Here is a 15,434-nt window from a genome sequence, read left to right on the forward strand (position 1 = left end):
GAGGAGCATGTTAGTTATAACACAAAGAAAAGTTAGTGTACTGTTGAGGTGGTTTTGAAAGGGATAGGGAGCGGGTTGCCACTGCAGTGTAGCTGGGAAGGCCACCACCTGTGGAGCTGGCATCCTATATGGGTGCTGGTTCAAGTCCCAGCTGCTCCTCTTCAGTTTCCATTAAAATCGTGTCTACCTCTGCAAAACCTCCTAGATCGCGACTTACACACATGGTTGCCTCTTTTTGAAAATTACTCGTTTGTTCTTCATTCCATCTCTCATCATGTATGTCTTGAGTTCTGCTTTCCCAGGCCATAAGCAGAGTGCTAAATCGGAAGAGGAGCAGCAGGGACACAAACCGGTGCCCATCTTCTTCATACACTCTAAGTGGGAACTACATATTCAACTTGGATGTTAACCTTATCTTTGACACTCATACTAGATTAATTAAAGAAACACAGTAACAATGGAAAATAAAAATTAAAAAGTTAAACTTATGAGATTTCCTTGAAAATACAAGAACACATACATACACAAATACCTTCAGTTAATTATTAGATTTATAAAAAAAAAAATGAGGACACTAAGAGTTAAAGACACGGACTTTTTTAAAAAGACCACACACAAATCTTCCTCATATTAACTAAAAATATTAATGACATGGGTAGTTTTGAGGGAAAAAAACCTGTAAAGACAACTTCGGTAAGAAAAGCAGTTTCTTAACGAATGTTCTCAGATTAGGATAAGAAACTGGAATCTAGGCTGGGGCTGGCATTTGGCGCCGGTTCAGCTGCTCCACTTCCCACCCATGTCCCTGCTAATGTGCCTGGGAAAGCAGTGGACACTGGTCCAGTCCCTGGGCCCCTGTACCCCCGGGGGAAACCAGGTGCAGTTCCAGGTTTCTGGATTCACCTGGCCCAGCTCCGGGCTTTGAGGCCGTCTGGGAGTAAATCGGCGAATGGAAGCTAGCTCGCTCACTCGCTCGCTCTCATCCTCTCTCTATAACTGGCTTTCAAATAAATAACGTTAAAAAAAAACCTCTCCTGTCCATTCTGCCGCAAACTTGTTAGAAGTAGACCCACTTCATCCACGAATGTGTCACACAACAGTGAATAGAACGCAAAAGCTACGTTTTGAAGCCCGCGAGTGCTGTGGACTCCCACGAACCCAGGACTCTCCGTACTAGAGTCCGAAACTAGGGGCACGGCCGCTCCCACGGCCGCCGGGAAGCTGGACGCAAACCTTGCCAATGCCTCCAGCGCCGACAGCACGCGCCGCGGGTTCCACCTGCACGTCCCCACTCCCAACACCTCCTAACCCCACCAGGGACTCAGACACCTGCCCGGTTCTAAAGCCACCGGGCGGCTTGGACCCCTGCCCGGTCCGAACCTCACTGGGCGGCTCTGACCCCTAACCGGCCCTGACTCCACCAGAGGGCTCGGACCCCTGCCCGGCCCCAACCCCATGAGGGGGCTCGGATCCCTGCTCGGACCCAACCTACTGGGCAGCTCTGACCCCTGCCCGGTCCCAGCATACCGGGCGGCCCAGACCCCTGCCGGGCCCCAAACCCATGAGGGGGCTCGGATTCCTGCCCGGCCCCAAACCCACCGGGCGGCTCGGACCCCTGCCCGGCTCCAACCCCATGATGGGGCTCGGACCCCTGCTCGGTCGCAACCTACTGGGCAGCTCTGACCCCTGCCCGGCCCCAACCCCACCGGGCGGCTCAGACCCCTGGCCGGCCCCAACCCCACCGGGCGGCTCGGACCCCTGCCCGGCCCCAACCCCACCGGGCGGCTCGGACCCCTGCCTAGTGGCAGCTGCTCCTGCAGGGCAGATACGAAGCCACTCGCGGACGCGCACTGCTACCCACGAAGACGGCGCGCACGCCCGGCCGCGTCTCTGTCAGGACAGCCACGAGTCCGACAGGAGGCGCGCACACAACCCGCCGCTACCGTCTATACCTGCGGTAAGCCACCAGAAGGTCCGACAGGAAAATCGCTCCCGGCACAAAGGCGGCAGGGACCGAAAAGCCCGCGGGGAACCAGCCTCGGCCCACAGCGACGCCGCGCCTCCGCGGGCCCGCCCACGCCCGCCGCCCACGCCCGCCGCCGGCGCCGCGCCTGACGTCACGCACGCGCCGCGGCCCCGCCGCTAGCACACGCGCGCGCGCCCCGCCCTCAGCCAGTCACGCACGCACGCAAGTCTTCGCGGTGCCGGCACGGGGGCGCCCACGCCGCCCACGCAAGAGCCGCGGCCCTTGGGCAGCGACCGCTGCCCGCCGGCGTCCAACCCCGCGGCCGCGAGCTGAGGGCCGCGGTCGCGGCGCGCGGGGCCTCCTGGGAAGTGTAGTCCGGGCCCGGGCGCCTGACGGGGGCTCCGCGGGAGACGCGGGCTTCTGGAGGGCGGGCGGCCGGTCCGGGACACGGGTCCCGTCGGGGCGCGCGGGGCCCCCGGGGCGAGGCCGCGCGGCGTCAGAGCCCGCGGCCCTGGCCGCAGCCGCGTGACCCCTGCCCGTCCGCGCCTGCTGGGAGGCTGTGCTGTCCCGCCTGTCCACTGCAGGTGTCACAACCTTCAGGAACACGTTTCTCTACGAAACAGTTCCTCTTGAAACGGCTGCAGAAGCCTGCAGAACTTTGCCTCGTACCTAACGTGCGTTCGACTTTTAAAAATCTTGTATCAAACATTGACGGACTTGTTTGAGAAGCGCAGAGCGGACGAGAGCCTGCGCGCCGCTCTCCGCCGGTTCGCCCTGCAGAGACCCCCCGCCTCCCGGGACTGCACCGGGCCGGCCGGAGCCGGAGCTTCCTGAGAAGCCGGGCGCCCTGCTCCGGAGTGGACTGGCGGCCTCGCTAAACCAGCCTGCCCCCGTGTTTTCACTGGCTGTTGACTGGTTTGGCTTTGGTAGCTGTTACAGGCAGACGTGCACCATACTGGCATCCAGGACTACCCGTAACCCTCATCCATTTATTCATCTCATCTTTGTGCTAAGATCTAATTCTTGGAAACTTCTATTCCATTTTTGGCGAATTTATCTGAAATTCAGTAAAATTCAGTAAAAAGAACGGGGGTTGGGGCCGGTGCTGTGGCACAGCGGGTTAACGCCCTGGCATGAAGCGCGGGCATCCCATATGGGTGCCAGTTCGAGACCTGGCTGCTCCACTTCCAATCCAGCTCTCTGCTATGGCCTAGGAAAGCAGTAGAAGATGGTCCAATCCTTGGGCCCCTGCACCCGCGTGGGAGACCCAGAAGAGGATCCTGGCTCCTGGCTTCAGCTGTTGAGGCCAACTGGGGAGTGATCCATAGGATGGATGACCTCTCTCTCTCTCTGCCTTTCCTCTCTCTGTAACTCTGTCTTGCAAATAAATAAATCTTAAAAGGGGGGGGGGGGCAAATGTTGACATAGACTGACCTCCATTAGGATGCCTGCATCCCACATCACTCTCAGTTCCATTTTAAGAAATCCCCCACAGGGTGGACGTGGAGTTGCAGCGCGATGAGCTGTTGCTTGGAATGCCTACATCCCGTATCAGAGTCCCAGCTACTCTGCTTCTGATGCAGCGTCCCGCTGAGGCATCCTGGAGGCACAGATAATGGCTCAAGTGATTTGGGCTCTGCTACCCATGTGGGATGGAATTCCGGGCTGAGAGTGACCCTGCGCCTGGCTAGGAGACTGCTTGCCTAGCCCATGCATGTTAACCTGACTGCTGACAGGTGGCAGGAGCCCCAGGCACATCTCCCGCACCCCTACCTCCTGTTGAAGCGCCTTGTAATTGCCAGTCAGGTGAACTGCCCATCAGGAAGCCTACACGACCTTCAAGCTGATTGGAGAAGCACAGCGGCAACAATACCGGCTTTATCTATAGAATTAGTGTTGCCTGAATTAGCTATGTCCCCTCTGCCTGCCCTTTAACAGCTTGTGCTTGATCATTAATAAACGAACATGTTCATCGAAACTTGTCCCCGGTGCTACCATCCTGGCAGTGTGAACCTCACAGGATGAGTCCGCACCAGACTCCTAGCTTTGAGCTGGCCAGGAAGCTGGATCAGAAATGAAACAGCTGGAAATGGTACCCATATGGGATGCTGGCATTGCAAGTGGCAGATGTTACTGTTGGCTACTGTGGGCATTTGGAGAGTAAACCAGCAGATGGAAGATTCTCTCCCCCCCCCTTCCCTCCCACCTTTTCTTCCCTTCCACTTCAAGTTGATGAAAATAAACATTTAAAAAAACCTATCTAATGGATCAATCCTTACATACTGTTATTTTTAGGTTTTTGTTGGATTTTAAGTATTAAGACTTTCTTTTCCATTTTATTTTTTAAAAATTTATTTATTTGAAATTCAGAATTACAGAAAGAGAGGTATCTTCCATCCACTGATTCACTCCCCAAATGGCCACAATGGCTGGAGCTGGGCTAGGCTGAAGCCAGGAGCCAGGAACCCCATCCTGGTCTCCTTCATGGGTGGCAGGGGCCCCAGCACTTGGGCCATCTTCCACCGTTTCCAAGGCACATTAGCAGGGAGCTGGATAGGAAGTGGAGCAGCTGGGACTTCAAACAACAACTATATGGGATGCCAGCACTTTCCTCGGAGGCTTTACCCACTACACCACAGCACTGCCTCCTCCCTACACACACACTTTTCTTTCTGAAGGTCTGAATAATCTGGCGTTGGATTTTGGAAATTAATTGTATTAATTTGCTTACAATTTCCACTCATTGCTATGTATTTCTTTTGAATTTACTTTCTGGAAAAGCTATTTTTAAGCCATATACCTTTGTTGGGGAGGGCAGTTGCTATAATTGTTTAATTTCCTAAAACCTCTTATTTTATGATTTCATAAACAAAAACCTCCATACCATCCTATTTTTGCTTCATATTTGAAATACCTTTTAGGATCCTTAAATTTATGGAAGTTGGGCTGGCGCTGTGACACAGTGGGTTAAGCCACCCTTTGCAAGCTGGTATCCCATGAGAGAGCTGGTTCGGGTCCTGGCTGCCCCACTTGTGATCCGGCTCCCTAATAACGCACCTGGGAAAGCAGCAGAAAATAGCCTGAGTGTTTGGGTCTCTGAACCCATGCTCCTGTGTTGGCCTCTCTCTCTCTTTCTCTCTCTGTAATTCTGCCTTTCAAATAAATAAATAAGTCTTTAAAAAAGTAAAAAAGAGAGAGAAATATCTTCCATCTGCTGGGTCACTCCCCAGATGGTTGCAACAACTGGGGCAAAACCAGGCTGAAACGAGGAGCCTGGAACTCCATCCAGGTTTCCCACATAGAGGCAGGGGCCCACAAACTTAGACCTTCTGCTGGGTTTTGCCAATTGCATTAGCTGGGAATTGGATGAAAAGTGGAGCAGGCAGTTTCTGATATGAGATGCTGGCATTGCAGGTGGCTCATTCACCCACTGTAATAAAATGACACCCTCTCCGCCACACCCCTGGTTCTCCCTCTCTGTAACTCTGCTTTTCAAATAAGTAAATCAAATGCATACCCAAATGGAGTAGTATAATGAGTCCTTCTACACAATACTGTTTTGAAGCAAATCTTACATATATTATTTATAAATATGTTAGATTTATCTCTGGTTGATAAAAGCTCCTTTAAAAAATTGTAAGCAGGATATAATCATAGTTACGAAATTAACAGTAGTTCTTTTTTTAAAAAGATTTATTCATTTGAAAGAGTTAGAAAGAGGGAGAGACAGATCTTCTATCCACTGGTTCACTCCCTAGATGGCTGCAATGGCTGGCACTGGGCCAGGCCAAAGCCAGGAGCCAGGAGCCCCATCAGCGTCTCCAACATGGGTGTAGGGACCCAAACACTGGGACCACCCTCCACTGCTTTTCCCAGGTCATCAGCAGGGAGCTGAATCAGAAGTGGAGCAGCCAGGACAGGAATCGGTGCCAACAGGGAATGCCAGCTCAGCTTCTCAGGCAGCAGCTTTACCTGCTACACCACAATGCTGGACCCCAACAATATTCCCTCCCTTTATACACAGGGACTGTTCACACCTTTATGGGTTTTTTTTAAGACATATTTATTTATATGAAAGTGTTACAGAAAGAGAAAGATCTTCCATCTGCTGTTTCACTCGCCAGATGACAGCAACAGCTGAGGCTGGGCCAGGCTGGAGCCAGGAGCCCAGAGCTTCATCCATGTCTTCCATGGGGGTGGCAGGGTCCAAGCAATTTCACTGCTTTTCCCAGGCCATTAGCAGCTGGGACACTCAAAATGGTACCCATACGGGATGCTGCATTGTAGGTGCCAGCTTTACCTGCTGCACCACAATGCTGACCCCAATGTTTTGTTTTGTTTTGTTTTGAAGAACTTTGGTAATTCATAATCCAAATCCAGTTCATTCAATGTGAAATTGCTTTTTTTTTTTTTTTTGACAATAGTGGAGAGTGGATAGTGAGAGAGAGAGACAGAGAGAAAGGTCTTCCTTTTTGCCGTTGGTTCACCCTCCAATGGCCACCACGGCTGGTGCACTGCTGCTAGCGCACGCGCTGATCTGAAGGCAGAAGCCAGGTGCTTCTCCTGGTCTCCCACGGGGTGCAGGGCCCAAAGCACTTGGCCAACCTCCACTGCCTTCCCGGGCCACAGCAGAGAGCTGGCCTGGAAGAGGGGCAATCGGGAAAGAATCCGGCGCCCCGACCAGGACTAGAACCCGGTGTGCCGGCGCCGCAAGGTGGAGGATTAGCCTATTGAGCCCCGGCGCCGGCATGAAATTGCTTTTAATCAGGGCCAGCACTGTGGCGCAGCGTGTTAACGCCCTGGCCTGAAGCGCCAGCATCCCATATGGGCACCGGTTCTAGTCCCGGCTGCTCCTCTTCCAATCCAGCTCTCTGCTGTGGCCTGGGAAAGCAGCAGAAGATGGCCCAAGTCCTTGGGCCCCCATACCCACGTGAGACACCCAGAAGAAGCTCCTGGCTCCTGGCTTCAGATCAGCACAGCTCTGGCCGTTGCAGCCAACTGGGGAGTGAACCAGCAGATGGAAGACCTCTCTCTCTCTCTGCCTCTCCTCTCCTCTCTCTCTGTAACTCTTTCAAATTAAAAAAAAAAATCTTAAAAAAAAAATGAGACCTTTACAAATACCAGGGTAGTGCAGTATCTTGTGATTTGTTGCGAGTCTTAAAAACCCCCAAGCACATTGAGCAGGCATTGTGGTGCAACTCAGATCAATCAAAAATTAATTGATTAGATTAAAATCCTCCTCTAGATATAACAGGCAGTATATATATATATATATTTTTTTTTTTTGACAGGCAGAGTGGACAGTGAGAGAGAGAGACAGAGAGAGAGAGAGAGAGAGAGAAGGTCTTCCTTTGCCATTGGTTCACCCTCCAATGGCCGCCGCGGCCGGCGCACTGCAGCCCGCACATCGCGCTGATCCGAATGCAGGAGCCAGGTACTTATCCTGGTCTCCCATGGGGTGCAGGGCCCAAGCACTTGGGCCATCCTCCACTGCACTCCCTGGCCACAGCAGAGAGCTGGCCTGGAAGAGGGGCAACCGGGACAGAATCCGGCGCCCTGACCGGGACTAGAACCCAGTGTGCCGGCGCCGCTAGGCGGAGGATTAGCCTAGTGAGCCGCGGCGCCGGCTAGTATATATATTTTTAAGATTTCTTTATTTATTTGAAATTCAGAGCTACACAGAGCGAAGGAGAGGCAGAGGCAGAGAGAGAGAGAGAAAGAAAGAGAAAGACATCTTCCATCTGCTGGTTCACTCCCCAATTGGCTGCAATGGCTGGAGCTGCACTGATACGAAGCCAGGAGCCAGGAGCCAAGAGTTTCTTCCGGGTCTCCCAAACAGGTGCAGGGGCCCAAGCACTTGAGCCATCTTCTACTGCTTTCCCAGGCCATAGCAGAGAGCTGGATCGGAAGTGGAGTGCCCAGGACTTGAACCGGTGCCCATATGGGAAGCTGGCACTTCAGGCAGGGGCTTTACCTGCTATGCCACAGCGCCGGCCCCGGCAGTATATTTCTTAACATTTTAAGATCTAGAGGCCAGCGCCGTGGCTCAAAAGGCTAATCCTCCACCTTGCGGCACTGGCACACCGGGTTCTAGTCCCGGTCAGGGCGCCGGATTCTGTCCCGGTTGCCCCTCTTCCAGGCCAGCTCTCTGCTGTGGCCAGGGAGTGCAGTGGAGGATGGCCCAAGTGCTTGGGCCCTGCACCCCATGGGAGACAAGGATAAGTACCTTGCTCCTGCCATCAGATCAGCACGGTACGCCGGCCGCAGCGCGTTGGCCGCGGCGGCCATTGGAGGGTGAACCAACGGCAAAGGAAGACCTTTCTCTCTGTCTCTCTCTCTCACTGTCCACTCTGCCTGTCACAAAAAATAAATAAATAAATAAATAAAATAAATAAATAAAAAAAAGATCTAGAATTTCTAGAATAGAATTTTAATGCCATCACAATTTGAAAAATATGGTTTTTTTTCAGATTTATTTTTTATTTATTTGTAAGATAGAGTTATAGAGAGAGGCACAGAGAGAGAGAGGTCTTCTGTCCACTGGTTCACTCCCTAAATGGTTGCAATGACTGAGCCTGAGCTGATCCAAAGCTAAGAGCCAGGAGCTTTTTCCATATCTCCCACATGGGTGCAGGGGCCTTAGCATTTGGGCCATCTTCCACTGCTTTCCCAGGCATATTAGCAGGAAGGTGGATCACAAGAGGATCAGCCAGGATTCAAACCAGCTCCCATATGGGATGCCGGTGCTGCAGTTCAGGGCTTTAAAGCACAACACAACAGCGCCGGCCCCAAAATACATTTTTTAAACCACAAAAGTTGCAAATGAAGCTTTCCTTTGGTTTTATAAATTTCTAGCTAAAAATGCTTTAAATAAGCATATTATAGACTTAAGAAAAACTAGAAACTTCTAATATTTTAACTTGGGAAAAATATATCTCCTTAATGCTTAACATGTTTTTCAAACTTCAGTTAGTGTTATTTATTTATTTACTTATTTATTTATTTTTTGGACAGGCAGAGTGGATAGTGAGAGAGAGACAGAGAGAAAGGTCTTCCTTTTCCATTGGCTGCAGCTGGCGTACCACGCTGATCCGAAGCCAGGAGCCAGTTGCTTCCTCCTGGTCTCCCATGCGGGTGCAGGGCCCAAGCACTTGGGCCATCCTCCACTGCACTCCCGGGCCACAGCAGAGAGCTGGACTGGAAGAGGAGCAACCAGGACAGAATCCGGTGCCCCAACCAGGACTAGAACCCAGTGTGCCAGCGCCGCTAGGTGGAGGATGAGCCTATTGAGCCACAGCGCCGGCCCAGTTAGTGTTATTTTTTAAGAACAGTGTGGGGCCAGCTTGTAGTAAAGCAGCCACCTGTGACATTGGCAGCCCATATAGGCACTGGTTTGAGTCCTGGCTGCCCCACTTACATTCCAGCTCCATGCTAACTTAGGCCTGGGAAAAGCATCAGAAGATGGCCCAAGTGCTTGGGCCCCTGCCACACACCTAGGAGACCCAGATGAAGCTCCTGGCTTTAGCCTGGCCCTGCCCCGGTTGTAGCAGCCATTTGGGGAGTGAACCAGTGGATGGAAGATAATTCTCTGTCTCTCTTCCCTATAACTCTGCCTTTCAGTCCCCAAGCACTTATCTTTTGTATTTACACGATGTAGTAATTATCTTCATTACTTGTATTAATATTATAAAATGTGTTCAGGAAAGTACAATGTCCAGTGTTATTAGCAGTATTAGGGCCTCAGTCCCAAAGTTTGGAATATAACTTGTGGTCCTTTCTTTGTCTTTTGATTCCATTTAAGTCTTAGAATAAATTATCAAAGCTAAACATAGACTTTGAGAGAGGAAATTAAATTGGAGGTACTCAAGAACACATTCTTTCAAAGTCGCACGTGTACCTTTAATAGCTCCAATAAAATTCCTAGTAGAGGGGCAGGTGTTTGGCACAGCAGTTAAGATGCTGCTTCAGACACTTGCATCCCACACTGAAGAGCTGGGTTCTAGTCCTGGCTCTACTCTGAATTCCAGCTGCCTGCTAATGCACGTCCTGGGAGGCAGCAGGTAGTGGCTCAAAACTTGGGTCCCTGCCACCCACCGGGAGACTCAGATTGAGTCCTCGGCTCCAGCTTAACTGCTGTGGGCATGAGTAGTGAATCAGTGGATGGAATATACCTTGTCTCTCTTTCAAATAAATAAATACATTCTTAATTTTTTTATTTTTTAATACTTACTTTATTTATTTGAAAGACAAAGTTACAGAGTTATAGAGAGAAGTAGAGACAGAGAGAGAGGTCTTCTATCCGCTGGTTCACTCCCCAGATGGCCACAACGGCCAAAGCTGCGCTGATCCAAAGCTACGAGATTCTTCTGGGTCTCCCACGCGGGTGCAGGGGCCCAAGGACTTGGGCCATCTTCCACTGCTTTCCCAGGCCACAGCAGAGAGCTGGATCGGAAGTAGAGCAGCTGGGACTAGAACCGGTGCCCATATGGGATGCTGGCACTTCGGGCCAGGACTTTAACCCGCTGCGCCACAGTGCCAGCCCCCATTCTTAATTTTTTAAAAATATATATTTATTTATTTGAAAGGCAGAGCTATGGGTCCAGTGTTGTGGCGTAGTGGGTAAAGCCATGGCCTGTGATGCTGTCATCCCATACGGACACTTGTTCAAGCCCTGGCTGCTCCACTTCAGATCCAGCTCCCTGCTAGTGGCCTGGGAAAAACAGTAGAAGATGGCCCAAATGTCTGGGCCCCTGGGAAACCCAAAGGAAGCTCCTGGGTCCTGGCTTCAGTCTGGACCAGCACTGTTTATTGTGGCTATCTGGGGAGTGAACCAGCAGATGAAAGATTTCCCTCTCTCTGTAACTCTGATTTCCAAATAAACAAATATTTTTTGGAAAAAAAAGAAAAAAAAAGGCAAGCTAGAGAGAGAGAGAGAGAGATTGAGACAGCATTCAAGAGCACTTCCATTCTTCTATCCACTGTGTCAGACCCCAAATGGCTACAAAAGTCAGGGTGGGGCAGGCTGAATCCAGAAGCCAGGAACTCCATCTGGGTCTTCCACATGGGTGGCAGGGGCCCAAGGTTTGGGCCATCTTCCACTGCCTTCCCAGGCACATTAGCAGGGAGCTGGAGGAGAAGCAGGGCATCTGGGACGCAAACCTGCACTCCAGCGATGGAATGCTGGTGTCGCAAGTGGCACCTTAACCCAATGCACAACACTGCCCTCTTTGAAATTCCACATCATCAGTCATATTCACCACATGTAAGATTTTTTACATAAAAAAGTGATAAAACAAATAAATTTCTTTTTTTTTCTTTTTTTTTATTTTTTGACTGGCAGAGTGGACAGTGAGAGAGAGAGACAGAGAGAAAGGTCTTCCTTTGCCGTTGGTTCACCCTCCAATGGCCGCCGCGGCCAGCGCGCTGCGGCCGGCGCACCGCGCTGATCCGATGACAGGAGCCAGGAGCCAGGTGCTTTTCCTGGTCTCCCATGGGGTGCAGGGCCCAAGCACCTGGGCCATCCTCCACTGCACTCCCTGGCCACAGCAGACAGCTGGCCTGGAAGAGGGGCAACCGGGACAGAATCCGGTGCCCCAACCGGGACTAGAACCCGGTGTGCCAGCGCCGCTAGGCGGAGGATTAGCCTAGTGAGCCGCGGCGCCGGCCAAAACAAATAAATTTCTATAATATGGTATTTAGATCAAATAGCTTTGCCTAAAACAGTTAAGCAGAACAAAAATATTCAAAAAGTTAACTAAAGGAGTAGCAAGTAAAACATGAAGTTTAACAACCATGCATTTCTTTTTTAGATTTTATTTATTTATTTGACAGGTAGAGTTACAGACAGTGAGAGAGAGAGACAGAGAGAAAGATCTTCCTTCCATTGATTCACTCCCCAAATGGCAGCAACAGCCGGAGCTACACCGATCTGAAGCCAGGAGCCAGGTGCTTCCTCCTGGTCTCCAACATGGGTGCAGGAGCCCAAGGACTTGGGCCATCTTCTACTGCTTTCTCAGGCCACAGCAGAGAGCTGGACTGGAAGAGGAGCAACCGGGACTAGAACCAGTGCCCATATGGGATGCCGGCACCACAGGTAGAGGATTAACCTAGTCCGCCACGGCACCAGCCCCACAACCATGCATTTCTAACTGGTTCTCTTTAGTTTTAACTTTTAAAAAATGCTTGCTCCCGCCGGCGCCACGGCTCAATAGGCTAATCCTCTGCCTGCGGCACTGGCACACCGGGTTCCAGTCCCGGTCGGGGCGCCGGATTCTGTCCCGGTTGCTCCTCTTCCAGTCCAGCTCTCTGCTGTGACCCGGGAAGGCAGTGGAGGATGGCCCAAGTGCTTGGGCGCCTGCACCCGTGTGGGAGACCAGGAGGAAGCACCTGGCTCCCGGCTTTGGATCAGTGCGGTGCGCCAGCCGTGGCGGCCATTGGAGGGTGAACCAACGGCAAAAAGGAAGACCTTTCTTTCTGTCTCCCTCTCTCTCACTGTCCACTCTGCCTGTCAAAAATTAAAAAAAAAAAAAAAAAAAAAAAAGCTTGCTCCCAACTAGGGCTGAAAAACAGTCCCCAGGAGAAACCATACAATAACTAGAGTGGCAGTTGTGAAAGAGGATCCAGCACGACTATATTGCAAAATAATATAAATCCTGATAGATTGTTAAGCTGACTAGACCTTATAAGAAGTAGGAGGTGAGGGTCTTATAAATTGTTTTTCACCTTTCCCCCATGGGGCCCTGTTTCCCTGGCTTTTATCTGAACCAGTTTGGCTACAGGTGAAACTCATCTGTCCCTTGGATCAGAGAAACAAGAAGAGAAACATTCTGATCTCTGTACCCTATTGTGAAAGCCGATGTCACTTTCAGACTCACAAAATGGCAGGCATTGGCCTATCTCCAGGGGCTCTACACACACATAGGACTTTGCTTCTTCTTCTTTTTTAAAGATTTATTTTATTTAATTGAAAGAGTTAGAGAGAGAGAGAGACACAGAGAGAGGTCTTCCATCCGCTGGTTCACTCCCCAGATGGCTGCAACGGCTGGAGCTGTGCACCATGGGGGTGCAGGGGCCCAAGGACTTGGGCCATCTTCTACTGCTATCCCAGGCCATAGCAGAGAGCTGGATGGGAAGAGGAGCAGCCAGGACTAGAACCGGCGCCCATATGGGATGCCGGCGCTTCAGGCCTGGCTTTAACCTGCTGTGCCACAGCGCCGGCCCCAGGACTTTGCTTCTGTGTGTGAGAAACACTGAGCAGGAAAACCGGGTGCTGGATTTCCAGCAGCCTGGTTAAAAGAGCCAGTCACCTTCAAAGATGTGGCTGTGGAGTTCACACAGGAGGCGTGGGTGATGTTGGACTCTCTTCAGAGATGTTTGTGCTGAGATGGGATGTTGTAAAATTATAGAAATCTCACTCCAGTGCAGTATCAGTTATGGAGGCCTACTGTGATCTCCCAATTGAATCAAGAAGAGATAACTATGATAAAAAAAATTCCCAAGCCACCTGTCCAGACTAGAAGATTCAACTTAAAACCAAAGAATCGCTGGTGCCGTGGCTCACTTGGCTAATCCTCCGCCTACAGCGCCGGCACCCCAGGTTCTACTCCCGGTTGAGGTGCCGGATTCTGTCCTGGCTGCTCCTCTTCCAGTCCAGCTCTCTGCTCTGGCCAGGGAGTGCAGTGGAGGATGGCCCAAGTGCTTGGGCCCTGCACCCACATGGGAGACCAGGAGAAGCACCTGGCTCCTGCTTTCGGATCAGTGCAGTGTGCCAGCCACAGCAGCCATTTAGGGGGTCAACCAATAGAAAAGGAAGACCTTTCTCTCTGTCTCTCTCTCTCTCACTGTCTAACTCTACCTGTCAAAAAAAAAAAAGTACAACAAAGAATCAACCTCTAAGCAGGACATTTTGGGTGAAAAACCATCCACTGGAGTGAAAATAAGATTCACGAAAGCTGATTGGTCCTCCACATTAAGAGAAGACTGGCAATACCACAACATCAGAACATACCACAGGATTCCAGAAGGATGGTTGAGGCAAGTGACATATACCCAAATGGAAACAGTATCTGGGCCGGCGCCGCGGCTCAATAGGCTAATCCTCCGCCTTGCGGCGCCGGCACACTGGGTTCTAGTCCCAGTCGGGGCGCCGGATTCTGTCCCGGTTGCCCCTCTTCCAGGCCAGCTCTCTGCTGTGGCCAGGGAGTGCAGTGGAGGATGGCCCAAGTGCTTGGGCCCTGCACCCGCATGGGAGACCAGGATAAGCACCTGGCTCCTGCCATCGGATCAGCACGGTGTGCCGGCCGCAGCGTGCTGGCCGCGGCGGCCATTGGAGGGTGAACTAACGGCAAAGGAAGACCTTTCTCTGTCTCTCTCTCTCACTGTCCACTCTGCCTGTCAAAAAAAAAGAAACAGTATCTGAGGAGAGAGTCTATGGCTACTATGGCTATGATGAATTAGAGGAAAGCTCTAAAGTTAGGTCAAACACTTTTCAGAGAGTTTCTACCAGTAAACATTGCCATCAGTTTACTCAGATACTGAATGTTTGAAACACAATTCAATCCTAAACAATTATAAGATAAACTTGGAGAAGCTTTGTGAAAGTCAGATATGATCAAGCTCAAACAAAACAAAAGAGTGCAAATATGGTCACACTTCAAGCATAACAACATACTTCCTACTCACAACAGTTTTCATATGGTGAAGTCCTGTGAGTATAATAAAACAAGAAAACATTTTTGTCGTCATTCATTCCTTAATCCACAAGAGCACATTCACACTGGAGAGAGACTTATAATCCATGTGGAAAAATCTTCAAAAGAATTTCTAATTTTATTTTTGCACATGAAAAAGCAGATGGGTAAGTAACCGTATGAATGTAAAAAATGTAGGAAAAGGTTCAGTGATTCCTCAACTTTAAGAACTCACACTGGAGAGAAATCCTATGCATGTAATCAGTGTAGGAAATCCTTCGATCAAAAACAACTCTTAAGGCTCATATATGAACTCACACTGGAGAGAAACCCCATGAATGTAACCAGTGTGGGAAATATTTTGGCACAAGCTCTTATCTTATAGTGCACAAGAGAACACACACTGGAGAGAGAGTCTATGAATGCAGTGACTGGGGAAAAGCTCCAACACAAGCTCTTACCTTAAGGTTCACACTAGAGAGAATCTTTGCGAATGCGATGGCTGTGGGAAGGTCTTCAGTGGTCTTCTATTAGAATGCATGCCAGAACACACACTGGAGAGACACCTTATGAACATAAGGAACGTAGCAAAGCCTTCGTTGTTTCCTCTTAGGAGACATACGCGAATTCTCACTGGAGAGGATCCCTAGGAATGTATTCAGTGTGGAGAAGCCTTCCATCACAGCTCTTCACTTATTATACACAAGAAGATTCATAGAAACCATGTAAGTGTTCTCAGTGCAGAAGTTGCTTTTTCATTGTCTTATTGTGGACTCCAA

At 50.6% G+C, this 15,434-nt stretch overlaps 1 protein-coding gene across 11 annotated transcripts in view; it reads right to left on the reverse strand.

The window, feature by feature from the left end:
- LOC103345523 (zinc finger protein 10) overlaps positions 1-15,434 on the reverse strand; it is a 67,833-nt gene that overhangs the window by 23,066 nt on the left and 29,333 nt on the right. The window contains exons 3-4 of one of the 11 annotated variants that reach the window (XM_051836880.2): positions 15,117-15,301; positions 4,881-5,023 (exon numbers count right to left, since the gene is read on the reverse strand). The exons of 6 other annotated variants lie outside the window; for them this stretch is intronic. The gene's annotated coding sequence lies outside the window, so the exon portion shown is untranslated. Of the gene's footprint in view, positions 1-1,952; positions 2,112-4,880; positions 5,024-14,373; positions 15,302-15,434 lie in introns of those variants that run through there. 4 more of the 11 variants (XM_070065696.1, XM_070065697.1, XM_017338427.3 and 1 more) reach the window with 4 other exon arrangements.

The sequence above is a fragment of the Oryctolagus cuniculus genome, chromosome 21 (assembly GCF_964237555.1).
Source record: "Oryctolagus cuniculus chromosome 21, mOryCun1.1, whole genome shotgun sequence".
NCBI classification, from domain to species: Eukaryota; Metazoa; Chordata; class Mammalia; order Lagomorpha; family Leporidae; genus Oryctolagus; species Oryctolagus cuniculus.